Here is a 15,064-nt window from a genome sequence, read left to right on the forward strand (position 1 = left end):
CACTCCAGCCTGGGCGACAGAGTGAGACTCCATCTCAAAAAAATAAATAAATAAATAAATAAAAAAGATGAGGTATTTAAGTGACTTATCATAGTCACTAGTAAATTGTGGAGTAATTTCAAGATCTAGAGAAAAATTTTTAGCAGATAAAGATTTAAAGCAAACTAAAATTATTAGAAATGGGTCCGGGACATTATTTATTGCCACATTTGAATACTCACTACGAGAATACAATAGCATTAGACATGTCAGGAATTTTATAAAGCATGATCAAAATTTGATTTGATGTAATGCACAGTAACATGTCAAACGTATCAGAAATATTGCTTAACAGTGACCTAGTAAGGATGATTTTGACCCAAGTTGTTATTTGAAGAGAAAACTGGAGGAGACTATTTCTAGCAGAATATTCTTTATCCTCTGGAGACCTTTCACATGCCAACAACCTGACAGATGATGAAGAATGCATTATGACAAAACTGACCTAAAACTTTCAATAAGATTCACAATGTCATTCTTATTTGCAATGCTTTTTAGGTACTACATTGCAATTTAGAAAACAATGACTCCAGGCAGAAGCATGGTCTACTATTTAGTGCATTGTGTAACATTAAGATCTACTGAAATTTGCTGGTTCTTTGAAATAAAATGAATCTTTAGTGCTTGACATTATCCTGCATCATAAATTCCTAAGGAATGGAATGAGCTTTGACTGCCTTACCTTGAGAATAAGCATATTCACGTAAAGTATATAAGACAAATACTGGTTTAGATGAAGCTCGGCCAGTACTCCCGTTCCCCGCCATTTCGGACTGGGAGCTCCGTGGCGCAGGCACTGAAGGCGGCGGCAGGGCCAGAGGCTCAGCGGCTCCCAGGCCTGCTGAAAATGACTGAATATAAAGTTGCGGTAGTTGGAGCTGGTGGCGTAAGCAAAAGTGTCTTGACGATACAGCTAATTCAGAATCATTTTGTGGACCAATATGATCCAACAATAGAGAATTCCTACAGGAAGCAAGTAGTAATTGATGGAGAAACCTGTCTCTTGGATATTCTTGACACAGCAGGTCAAGAAGAGTACAATGCAATGAGGACCAGTACATGAGGACTGGGGTGGGGGGGGGGGCTTTCTTCGTGTATTTGCCATAAATAATATTAAATAATTTGAAGATATGCACAATTATAGAGAACAAATTAAAAGATTTAAGGACTCTGAAGATGTGCCTATGGTCCTAGTAGGAAATAAATGTGATTTGCCTTCTAGAACAGTAGACACAAAAGGCTCAGGACTTAGCAAGGGGTTAGGGAATTCCCTTTATTGAAACCAGCAAAGATAGGGTGTTAATGATGCCTTCTATACATTAGTTTGAGAAATAAAAGATGAGCAAAGATGGTAAGAAGAAGAAAAAGAAGTCAAAGACAAAGTGTGTAATTATGTAAATACAATTTGTACTTTTTTCTTAAGGCATACTTAAGTAAAACTGGTAATTTTTATACATTACACTAAATTATTAGCATTGTTTTAGCATTACCTAATTTTTTTCCTGCTCCATGCAAACTGTTAGCTTTTACCTTAAATGCTTATTTTAAAATGAAAGTGCAAACATTTTTTCCTCTAAGTGCCAGTATTACCAGAGTTTTGGTTTTCGAACTAGCAATGCCTGTGAAAAAGAAACTGAATACCTATGATTTCTGTCTTGGGGTTTTTGGTGCATGCAGTTGATTACTTCTTATTTTTCTTACCAGTTGTGAACATCGGTGAGAAACAAATTAATGAAGCTTGTGAATCATCCCTATTCTGTGTTTTATCTAGTCACATAAATGGATTAATTACTAATTATAATTTCAGTTGAGGCTTTATAATTGGTTTTACTGAAACATTGAAGGAACACAAATTTATGGGATTCCTGATGATTCTTCTTCTAGGCATCATGTCCTGTAGTTTGTCATCCCCGGTGAATGTAAAGTTACATTGTTCACAAAGGTTTTGCCCCCCTTTCCACTGCTACTAGTCATGGTCACTCTCTCAAAAATATTATATTTTTTCTATAAAAAAAATGGAAAAAAATTACAAGGCAATGGAAACTATTATAAGGCCATTTCCTTTTCACATTAGATAAATTATTATAAGGACTCCTAATAGTTTTTTCGGTTAAGGCAGACCCAGTATGAAATGGGAATTATAGCAACCATTTTCGGGCTATATTTACATGGTACTACATTTTTATAATAATTGAAAGAATTTTAAGAGGTATAAAACATTCTCACAGGAATTAAATGTAGTCTCCCTGTGTCAGATTTCTCTTTCATAGTATAACTTTAAATCTTTTATTCAACTTCAGTCTTTGAAGATAGTTTTAATTCTGCTTGTGTTATTAAAGATTATCTGGGCCAGTCATAGCTTAGTAAGTGTTGAAGAGACCAAGTTTGCAAGGCCAGGCCCTGTGTGAACCTTTGAGCTTTCATAGAGAGTTTCACAGCATGGACTGTGTCCCCATGGTCATCCAGTGTTGTCATGCATTGGTTGGTCAAAATGGGGAGGGATTAGGACAGTTTGGAAAGCTCAACAAATACATTCTCACTCTGTGGCGGTCCTGCTGACAAATCAAGAGCATCGCTTTTGTTTTTAAGAAAACAAAATCTTTTTTAAAAATTACTTTTAAATATTAACTCAAAAGTTGAGATTTTGGGATGGTGGTATGCAAAGACATTAATTTTTTTAAACAATGAAGTGAAAAAGCTTTAAAATCTCTAGGTTTGGCTAGTTCTCTTAACACTGGTTAAATTAACATTTCATAAACACTTTTCAAGTCTGATGCATATTTAAGATTAATGTTTAAAAATAAATATTAATAAAATAATCCTATTAATACACTTAAAATGTTACTTATTTTAAAATATATGAAGTGAGATGGTGTGGTGAGGTGAAAATATCACTGGACTAGAAGGAAGGTGACTTAGGTTCTAGTTATGTGTCTTTTAGGACTCTGATTTTGAGGAAATCACTAACTATCCGTTTCTTCATGTTAAAAGAAGTCATCTCAAACTCAATGCTTTTTTACAACTATATAATTTATATTCCGTTTACATAGGATACACTTATTTGTCAAGCTCAGCACAATCTGTAATTTTTTAACCTATGTTACCATCTTCAGTAACAGTGACAATCTTGGGCAAAATTGTGCAAGAGGTAAAGTTTATATTTGAATATCCATTCTCGTTTTAGGACTCTCCTTCCATATTAGTGTCATCTTGCCTGCCTGCCTTCCACATGCCCCATGATTTGATGTAATTTTAATACTTCTAATTCCCCTAACCATAAGATTTACTGCTGCTGTGGATATCTCCATGAAGGTTTCCCATTAAGTCACATCAAAATCCCTTACATCTTATTTCCTCAGGTCTCAAAAGAATCTGACAGATATCATAATGGGATTTGACCTAATAGCTAATTTTCAGGTAGTGGCTGATTCTTTGAACACCTCTTTGCTGCCCAATTCATTAGTGACAGTAGGAATTTTCAAACCTGGTATGAACAGACAGAACCCTATCCAGTGGAAGGAGATTTTAATAACGATACTGCTGAAAGAATTTCTTAGGTAATCTACAATTAGGACTACCCCTGGTAACAGTAATACATTCCAATGTTTTAATAACCAGAAATCTTCTTACAATGAAAAATACTTTAATATTTAATTCATAAAGCTTACTGGTTTTGTTTGTTTGTTTGTTTTTAGGCGGGGTCAGAGTCTCACTCTGTCACCCAGGCTGGAATGCAGTGGCGCCATCTTGTCTTACTGTCTCACTGTAACCTCCATCTCCCAGGTTCAAGCGATTCTCATGCCTCAGCCTCCCGAGTAGCTGGGATTACAGGCGTGTGCCACCATGCTCAGCTAATTTTTGTATTTTTAGTAGAGACAGGGTTTCACCCTATTGGCCAGGCTGGTCTCAAATTCCTGACCTCAAGTGATTCGCCCGCCTCGGCCCCATAAAGCTTACTGTTTTGCAGAACTCATTTACTCAGTAAATATATACGGAGTGCCTACCAGATGCCAGTCACTGCCTAAGGCACTGGGTGTATGGTATCCCCAAACAAGAGGCATAATCCCAGTCCTTAGGTAGTGCTAGCATGGTCTGTAATATCTTAGTAAGGCCTTCGGCATATGACCCAGAGATAACACAACGTGTATTTTAGTTTTGCAAAGAAGGGGTTTGGTCTCTAGGGTTTCTTCCAGTTCTATAATTGTTTTGCTGTGATTCCAGTGCAACTCTTTGATCTAGCTACTTTATGTAAATCACTTCATTATTTTAAAGGAATAAACTTGATTATATTGTGTTTTATTTGGCATAACTATGTGATTCTGTTGGGCCAATTACTGTACACATTAAGGTATATGTCAGATACTCACAAAATTCCCAAATGTGTAGTATTCCAGTTTTCTCTGCATAAGTAATTAAAATAGACTTAAAAATTAAATATTTACTTCTAAAATAGTTTTATCTGGATACAAATAAACAGGCGCCTGAACTAGTTCATAGACAATGAAACTTCTATGTAAAAATCAGTATGATTTCTGAAATACTATGCTAAACTACAGATCTGTGGAACATTGTTTAGGTAGGGTGTTATACAGTACCTCTTGTTTCTACACAGAGAAAGAAATGGTTATACTTCAGGAACTGCAGAGCTTATGAGGGCATATTTAGGCCTCTTGAATTTTTTATGTAGATGGACATTTTTTAAGGTAATGATAATTACCTTTTATTATGTGAACTTTGAATGGTTTAACAAAAGGTTTGTTATTGTAGCGATTTTTAAAGGGGGAGAATTCTAGAAAGAAATGTTATCTAATTATTACAGCCTTAAAGATAAAAATCCTTGTTGAAGTTTTTCCAAAAAGTGCTAAATTACATAGTCTTAGGCATTAACATGTTTGTGGAAGAATAGAGCAGACATATATTGTATGATTTGAGTGAATATTTCTACTTAGGCATTCTAGGCTCTATTTTAACTGAGTCACACTGCCTAGGAATTTAGAACCTAACTTTTATAGGTTATCAAAACTGTTGCCACCATTGCATAATTTTGTCCTAATATATATATGGAAACTTTGTGCGGCATGTTAAGTTACAGTTTGCACAAGTTCATCTCATTTGTATTCCAGTGATTTTTTTTTAATCCAACCATTATTTCTTCAGTGTATATACATTTAGGGGATATTTCTTTAGACACAAAAACTATCTGAAGATTTCCATTTGTTAAAAAGTCATGATTTCTTGATAATTATGTAGTAATTTTTTTTACAGCAAAGCAGTTACTTTAAGGCTGAATTTATATTTAATAACTTCTGTGTTAATACTGGATAGCATGAATTCTGCGTTGAGCAATTGAACAGCATACTACTGATAGCTGTCTGTCAAAAATGAAAATTTCTTTCTAAAGATACTCACATGAGTTCTTGAAGAATAGTCATAACTAGACTAAGATTTGTGTTTTAGTTTAATAGTTTGAAGTGCCTGTTTGGGATAATGATAGGTAATTTAGATGAATTTAGGGGGAAAAAAAGTTATCTGCAGAAATGTTGAGGGCTCATCCCCACCCAGCAAATAGAGCTAACTGGGTTACAATGTTTTATCCGAAAGTTTCCAATTCCACTGTCCTGTGTTTTCATGTTGAAAATACTTTTGCATTTTTTCTTTGAGTGCCAATTTCTTACTAGTACTATTTCTTAATGTAACATATTTACCTGGAATGTATTTTGTGTAAACTGAAACATGCACATTTTGTACATTGTGCTTTCTTTTGTGGGACATATGCAGTGTGATCCAGTTGTTTTCCATCGTTTGGTTGCGCTAACTAGGAATGCTGGTCATATCAAACATTAAAAATTACCACTCTTTTAATTGAAATTAACTTTTAAATGTTTATAGGAGTATGTGCTGTGATCTGAAATTTGTAATATTTTTGTCATGAACTGTATAGCTCCTAATTATTACAATGTAATAAAAATAGTTACAGTAAAAAAAATTGAGAATTCTGATTCAGTAGTTCTGGGATGTGGCCAAAGTTTCTGCATTTCTCACATTCTTCCAAGTGATAATGATGATACTGCTGCAAGGGGTCCAAGCTACACATGTTGAGGAGCAAAACTATATAGTTACTCATGTGACATATCAAAGATAACACCATGTCCAACACACACGCACACATACACAAACACACACACACACACGCACACCCGTTTATTCCTGAGGAATTATTACCTGCATGAAGTACATAATTCATTTGTCCTTGTAACTTTACACAGATTATTTTCTTTTTTTCTCTGGTATAATAATCTTTCTCTTTCTTGTCAACTAATACATTCCTGGCCACAGCACACTTTGTGCAAGTTCTTTTAAATAATAAACACTGAATCATAATTCTCTGAGACAGGAATTGGGTTTTTATTGTTATCCACATTACTGAGATATTTTTGTTTAATGAATATGAGTTGCTGCCCACAGGGGTCTTCCAATCCAGTTGGAGAGACAAAAATAATTGTCTTAATATACTATGAAGATTAGGAACAGAAACATAGAAACTCTTAAAATTGTATTCCTAAGATAATAGTTTTACAAATATGGAATTTAATGGTTTCAAGTTCATAGACCTACGTTAAAAACCCCAATGTCTTATCAAGAGAAAGGAGAAAGAAATGGAGGACAGTATGCTTTGTTAATGAAAAAAGCCGAACTCTGGAAAATATTGAAAGAGGCTTAGTCTGAGCCAAATATGAGTGACCATGGCCTGGAATAGAGTCTAAAGCTGTCTTGAGAACATATGCCCAAGTCAATCAGGTTAAGCTTGGTTTTATACATTTTAGGGAGACAGAGGTTACAAGCCAAGACATAAGTTAATATATGTAAGGTATATATTGGTTTGTCCCAGAAAGGCAGGACATCTCAAAACCAGGGACTTACAGGTCATAAATGGATTCAAAAATTTTCTCATTAGCAATTGGTTGAAAGGATTAAGCTTAGGCCAGGTGCGATGGCTCATGCCTGTAATCCCAGCACTTTGGGAGGCTGAGATGGGCGGATCACCTGAAGTTAGGAGTTCAAGACCAGTCTGGCCAACATGGTGAAACCCTGTCTCTACTAAAAAAAAAGAAATTACAAACAATTAGCTAGGCAAGGGGGTGGGCACCTGTAATCTCAGCTACTTGGGAGGCTGAGGCAAGAGAATCGCTTGAACCCGGGGTCAGGGTTTAGAGTCAGCCAAGATCATGCCACTGCACTCCAGCTTGGGCAACAGAGCACTCCTTCTCAAAAAAAAAAAAAGAATTAAGCTTTGCCTAAAGAGTTGAATCAGCAGAAAGAAATGCTTGAATTAAGATAAGGAGGGTTATGGAAGCCAATGTTCTTGTTATGTAAATGAAGCCTCTAAGTAGCAAGCTTCAGAGACAATAGATCATAAATGTCTCTTTCAGGGCATTAAAAGGTGTCAAAGTCTTAGTTAAATGTCTCCTGAATCTGGAAAAGACCTAGAAAGGGAAGGAGATTCTCTACAGGATGCAAATTTTCCCCACAAGAGACAACTTTGTGAGTCCATTTCAAAATATGTCAAAGAAATATATTTTAGGGTAGAACACTTCGATTTTCTTCAGGGTCTTCTCCCTGTCATGTGATGCTATACCAGAGACAGGTTGGAATTTGACACTTTATTGTTACAAAGAGTGTTTTGTCAATCTTATGATCCCTATTTTAATGTTAATGCTGATTAGTTAAACTGGGGGTATATGTTAGGGAAGGGGTATAATGGAGCATGTCCAACCCCCTTCCTGTCATGACCTGAACTAGGTCTTCAGGTTCCCTTAGCCAAAGGTTGGGAGTCCTTTCAGTTGGTTAGGGGCCTTAGAATTTCAGTTTTGATTTATATGTCCAAATATAATAGATTCTCATGGGAGTCAGAATGATAGTGGTGAAAGGGCAGAACTCCACTTGTTTACTGTAAAAGAGAGGAGAGAGAGAATAGACAATACATGAAAGACAATAATAGACATTATCCATGGTCCATCTTTTTGTGTAGGGTGAGCAATGAAGAATATATGGAAATTAGCATGACCAAAATGAAGGTGCAGTGCTGGAAGTATCAGTGGGAAAGTGGATAGGCCTGAAAATGAAGAAGCCCGAATGCAATGTTTAGTCACTGGGCATGAGAGGACAGCGAGCAGGACATTAATGTTTCTGAGTAAGACAATTGCCATAACAGAAATGTATTTAAGAATTTATATTTTAAAAAACAAAATTTAAACAGAATATTGTGTTATTCAAATTTAAATATAACATGATCTGCTCACAAAATTATTCCTTCAATATGTGTCATAAAATATTTGAAAAAGAAAACCTTCTATGTGACATTTTGATTTACCTTTCCTATTATTGTAACCGCAGGACCAACCTATAGTGGGCCTACTCTGTTGATAAGATAATGTCAGGTTACCTTGTAGGTATAACAGAGCCTAAACTGGAAGTTATGTAGCCCCACCACATGCAATAGAAAAAGATTTGACCTCTAACAACACTCAGAACCAAGGATTCCTCCCCACAGAACCAAAAAGGCTGGGACATGATAAATACTGGAATCCTTTCAAAGGTGAGGGATCTTTTGACCCAGAAGATTCAGAATGTATTAGTCCATTCTTACATTGCTATAAAGAACTACCTGACACTGGATAATTTATTTTAAAAAGGAGGTTTGATTGACTCATGGTTCTGTAGGCCGTACAGGAAGCATGGCAGGAGAGACCTCAGGAAACTCACAATCATGGTGGAAAGTGAAGAGGAAGGTGTCACGTCTTACATGGCTGGAGCAGGAGGAAGAGAGAGAAGTGGGTGGTACTACAAACTAAACAACCAGATCTCATGAGAACTCACTCACTATCATGAGAACAGCAAAGGGGACGTTTGCCCCATGATCAAATCACCTCCCACTGGACCCCTCCTCCAACATTGAGGATCGCATGAGATTTGGCAGGGACACAAATTCAAACCATATAACATGGCTGAAATCCACCTCAGCATACCTTATTCAAATGGTCAAATCAGACCCTGACAAGCCAACATTCCCAAATTCTTCCCCTTGCCCTCTGACCCTTTAAAACTTACCCAGACCCCAAATTGGGTAGACAGATTTGAGCTGCATCTCTTGTCTCCTTGCTGGCTGGCCTTACAATAAAGCCTTTCTTTTCTCAAAAGCCAGTGCCATCGTATTGGCTTCTATGCTTGTCAGGCAGTGAGCACATTTGCTTGGTAAGATTATATTAAATGACCTAGCCACAGTTATCCAAATTCATGATTTAAAAAGAAACAAAATTAGATCTTTATTTTTTTTTCAAGTGTAGAACTAGTTTTCAATTTCAAAATGCTCCAGGGAAGGGTGTGAATGTTAGTGCTTTTAGGATATTAAAGCAAGTCTAGACTCAGTACTTGAGTCCATTTTATAAAAATATATACAAAATAAGAAGTGGTTTTACTAGAAGACAATAAAACAGTTTCAGGATGATTTACAATTACTCATTCCCGTTCCTGGTATATTTAACACAGAATAGGGATATCGTGTTATTTCCATTGGGTAAAAATATAATAGTGTGAAATAAATATCCACAATCAGAACAATCTATGTTCGTTATAGTATCCTTATTTTGTGTCTTCAAAAAAGTTTGTAGAATACATTTGACAGTCACACTGAAACAAGAAGACATCTAAGATGTCAGATAAGGAAAAACAAAACTAGAAAATGGTTGAATCTTGGCTGAGCGTGGTGGCTCATGCTTGTGATCTCAGCACCTCGGGAGGCAGAGGCAGGGGTATCGCTTGAGGCCAGGAGTTCAAGACCAGCCTGGCCAACATGGCAAAATCCTGTCTCTACTAAAAATTAGTCAGGCATGGTGGCATGTGCCTGTAATCCCAGCTACTCAGGAGGCTGAGGTATGAGAATCGCTTGAACCTGGGAGGCCAAGGTTACAATTAGCTGCAATGGCGCCACTGCATTCCAGTCTGGGGGACACAGCAACGCTCTGCTTCAAAAATAAATAAATAAATAAATAAATAAACAAACAAACTAGAAAATAGTTGAAGCTTTTTCCAATGATTCACCTTTCTTTCAGTTTGAACACTTTCTCTTGATCAGGAGCCTCAGCTTCCTTTTGTATGCATACTAATTCCTATAAATTTGGAGCCAGAAAACTAAGTAACTGGAAATTAAAGATAGTGTAATATAAAAAATAAATTACGTTGATTCTACTATATATATTTTATTCTACTTTTGGATGAAAATCTCAAACATTTTTGCCTGCTGTATACAATTATAAATCCTCTCGCAATATTAATTTCATCAAAATTAATCCTCAAAATATGCTTATTATAGTGTAAAACTTACTGTGAGCACACAAGAATGATATTTTTAGTCCCTAAATTATACTACAGTTTATGTTAAATTATTAACATGAAGGCAGTATGTAAATAAAGCAACTTGGCTAAATACAAATTTCATTATCACTAAAAATGCAGCAGTATTTATGTCTTCCACAATAAGGAAAAACCAGCTCCTCAACTGAAAAATTTATGTATGAAAACTTTCTTCTCTGAGTAAAAGTTAGGTAATAAAATATGTTTACTTCCAGGATTTCCAAATGCTTTACATAGCAATTGGTGTTGAATATGCCCTCTTCCTGGGCATATAACCCTCTGATTTATGCCACATAACACACTTATTAGTTGTGCAAAAGTCAATGACATGAATCATGCTAAGAACACAAAAAAATTATTGTTTTTTGTGGATACTATGTCCTTATTTTTACTTATGAGGAAAGTAGTACAGAGTTAAGAATTTAAATGGTTTAAATATCTTCGAATACTTAAAAGGAGATATCAAAATGTTAGTAAGCATATATACTTGTAATTTTGGTTTTAAAAATTAACCCTTAAACCACGAACAATTTAGACTTAATCAATTATGTGTTGATTTAATGTAGAATCAGTTAATAATAGAGTTTAAGAATTGAGTCCAGGCCTAGCGCAGTGGCTCACGCCTATAATCCCAGCACTTTGGGAGGCCAAGGTGGGCAGATCACCTGAGGTCCGGAGTTTGAGACCAGGCTGACCAACATGGAGAAACCCTGTCTTTACCAAAAATAAAAAATTAGCCAGTTGTGATGGCACATGCCTGTAATCACAACTACTTGGGAGGTTGAGGTAGGAGAATCGCTTGAACCTGGGAGACGGAGGTTGCGCTAAGCCGAGATCATGCCACTGCACTCCAGCCTGGGCAACAAGAGTGAAACTCCATCTCAAAAAAAAGAAGAAGAAGAAGAATTGAGTCCATTAGGATTTGGGAGAATTTGCTTAAAAAAAAAAAAAAAAGAATTGAGTCCAATCATAGAACCATTACTTATTAGCTAGGTGCAATTGGTTACGTCTCTTAACCTCTTTAAACCATAGCATTCTCAGTTCTAAAATACTATTACTAAAATAACCATCCAACAATACTAAAATTTATATGAAACCACAAAAGACCTCGAACAGCCAAAGTAATCTGAGAAAAAAAAAAAATTCTGGGGATACTATACTAACTGATTTCAAAATTACTACAAAGCTATAGTAATCAAAATAGCATCATAGTGGTATAAAAACAGATACATAGACCAATGGAACAAACAAAGTGTCAGAAATAAACCCACATATTTATGGTCAAATGATTTTTGACAAAGGTGCTGAGAGGACACAATGGGGAAAGAACAGTCAGTTTATAAGTAGTATTGGGAAAACCAGATATCCATATGCAGAAGAATGAAACTGGACTCTCATCTCACACCATGTACAAAAATCAACTCAAAATGGATTAAAGACTAAATTTAAGACCTGATGCGGTAAAAACACTGGAAGAAAACAACAAATTTATGACACTGTTTTGGACAATGATCTTTTGAATATAACCCAAAAGGCACAGGTAACAAAAACAAATGCAGACAAATGGGATCATATCAAATTAAGAAGCTTCTACACACCAAAGGAAACAATCAACAAGGTGAAGAGACAACATACACAGTGGGAGAAAATATTTGCAAATCATGAATTTCATAAGGGGTTAATGCCCAAAATCTATAAGGAACTAAAACAACTCAATAGCAGGAAAACAAATAACCCAATTTAAAAAACAGTAAAGGACTTGAAGAAACATTTATTAAAAGAAGACACATAAGTGGCCAACGGATATATGAAAAGTCACTCAATGTTACTAATTATCAGAGCAATGCAAATTAAAATCACAATGAGATATCACCTCATACCTGTTAGAATGGCTATTACCAAAAAGGCAAAAAATAAGTGTTGGCAAGGATATTGAGAAAGAGATACCTTTGTGCACTTCATGGAAATGTAAATTACTATAGCTATTATAAAGAACAGTATGGAGGTTCCAAAAAAAAAATTACAAATAGCACTACCATATGATCCAGCAATCCCACTACTGGGCGTATATCCAAAGGAAATGAAATCAGTATGTCAAAGAGATATCTGCACTCCATATTTACTGCGACACTATTCACAATAGCCAAGGAACGGTATCCACCTAAGTGTCCATCAACAGATAAATGGATGAAGAAAATGTGTATATATACACAATGGAATTGTTTTCAGCATTAAAAAGAGGGTTAGTTGCCACCACATGGATAAATCTGGAGGATCTTATGCTACCTGAAATAAGCCAGGCATGTGAAGACAAATACTGCATGATCTCCCTCACCTGGGAAATCTAAAAAAGCTGATTCATACAAATAGAGTAGAATGGTAGTTACCAGAGGCTAAGTGTTGGGAGGGTGGAGGAGTAGGGAGATGTTGATCAAAGAGTATAAAGTTGGCAGGGCACGGTGGTTCACACCTGTAATCCCAGCACTTTGGGAGGCTGAGGCGGAATATCACGAGGTCAAGAGATCGAGACCATCCTGGCCAACATGGTGAAACCCTGTCTCTGTTAAAACAACAACAACAACAAAAATTAGCTGGGCATGGTGGTGCACGCCTATAGTCCCAGCTACTCCAGAGGCTGAGGCAGGAGAATGGCGTGAACCTAGGAGGCGGAGCTTGCAGTGAGCTGAGATCGTGCCACTGCACTCCAGCCTGGGCGACAGAGGGAGACTCTGTCTCAAAATAAATAAATAAATAAATAAATAAATAAGGTATAAAGTTTCAGTTAGACAAAAAGAATGAGTTTTCCAGATCTACTGCATAGCATAGTCATCACAGTTCATAATAATGTATTTTACATTTCAAATATATGTTAAATATTCATCTTGCTGAAAGAATATATTTTGAATGTTCTGACTACAAGAAAATAAGTATATTAATGTATATTAATGAGCTCAATATAATCATTCCACAATTTATACATATATCTAAACATCACATTGTATCCCATAAGTATATACAATTATTGTCAATTTAAAATTTACACTAAAAAAATTTTAAAACACAAATAGAAGAATTGGCTATATTGGATGAAATACATTACTAAAATTATAAAATTAACACAATTTTTGCTATTTGAAGATCAAATGGCATTTTCCATTTAAAGCATTTAGCGGTGTCAATCACAAAGTAACAACTCAATAATTAACAACACAGATTTTTGTTTTTATTGCATTATTGTCAATATTATTTTAAAGTTAAAGAGAAAGGGTTCCACAGATTTTTTTCAAAAATCTTCAAATATATATCAAAGAAGCATTAAGTTATTGGGCGCAAGTTTTTTTTTTTTATTTAACCATTATAATATCTCTTGAATTAACATATATTTTCTATCTGCAGTGGTACATTTCACCACATCTTAACCCTTGAATATTATGATAGTTATTTAGTTGGATGCTAGTTTTACTAACAATCAGCTCACTCTCTACACAACTACCAAAATGATGTTTTTAAAGAAGAATAAGAGTCCAGACATAATTTTGTAGAGTAATTTTACCCTGCTCTTATCTGCTAAGTAAAACTATAATCTCTTAGGGGGGAGAAAATACAAAATGAAGTCAAACAATAACTCTAAAAAATAGAAATACAAAGGCACACTGGTTAGGAACCCCGGGAGTGGAAAAGCAACATAAGGACAGGGCATCTTACTATCCTTCACTCAAAAGAAGAAAGCAACCCTGGCCAATGCCTAGGAGGTTCATTCTCTCTTGGATCAAATATGAGTTCTCTCAGCAATACCAGGCAAGTCCAGTACCACTGGTAAAGAGGTGCCACACTCTGGAGCCACACTAAGAATAAATAGCCAGGGGAAGCATGGTCCTTCCCTGAGATGCTAGAGACTACCCTCCCTCACTGAGGGTAGCCAAGTGAACTCATCACAACAAGCTGCCAGACCTGGAACATGACCTTTGTCCTTATAGGCAAGAAAAGCTTTTTCTTTACCTTGAGGCACTAGGTGATGCAGCATAAGGCAACCCCTCCTGTCCCATTGAGAAGGACCAGCAAAGACCAGGGAGAGCTTCAGCCTCACTAAATAAATCAAGCAGAACAAAACAGCAAGGCAAAACTCTAAAAATGAAACTATCTTTGAAACCACAGCCAAAAAAAAGTACTGTGGAACTGCATGTTACAACTATACAGGGAGCTGCCTACTATAATAAAATATTTAAATAGGGCCTAGAATCTTCTAATAAAATATCTAAATGTTCAGGACATAATAAAAAAAGGAAAAAAAATCTTGACACAGCAAGAACCAGGAATATTATAACTTGAATGAGATAAGCAATTTAATGTCACTAACACTTAGTGAATCAGATGTTGCAATTATATGGCAAGAATTTTAAAGCAGTCATCAAAAATTTTTCTAGAAGCAATTACAAATCTCCTTGCAACAACAATAAAAAATACTTTCTAATCTCAGCAAAGAGATAGAGGTTATGAAAAAGAACCAAATGTAAATAATAGAACTGAAAGATCTGATATAAAAATCTAAAAAACTTGCTGGATAGGTTCAGTAGTAGGTCATAGATAACAGAGGATAGGATCAGTTAACTTGAAA

The 15,064-nt window shown here is 35.7% G+C and overlaps 1 pseudogene; it reads left to right on the forward strand.

Annotated features, from left to right (window-relative positions):
• Positions 1-886: 886 nt before the first annotated feature.
• On the forward strand, positions 887-1,463 carry LOC107975296 (GTPase KRas-like; annotated as a pseudogene).
• Positions 1,464-15,064: the final 13,601 nt, after the last annotated feature.

The sequence above is a fragment of the Pan troglodytes genome, chromosome 5 (assembly GCF_028858775.2).
Source record: "Pan troglodytes isolate AG18354 chromosome 5, NHGRI_mPanTro3-v2.0_pri, whole genome shotgun sequence".
Classification (NCBI taxonomy): domain Eukaryota; kingdom Metazoa; phylum Chordata; class Mammalia; order Primates; family Hominidae; genus Pan; species Pan troglodytes.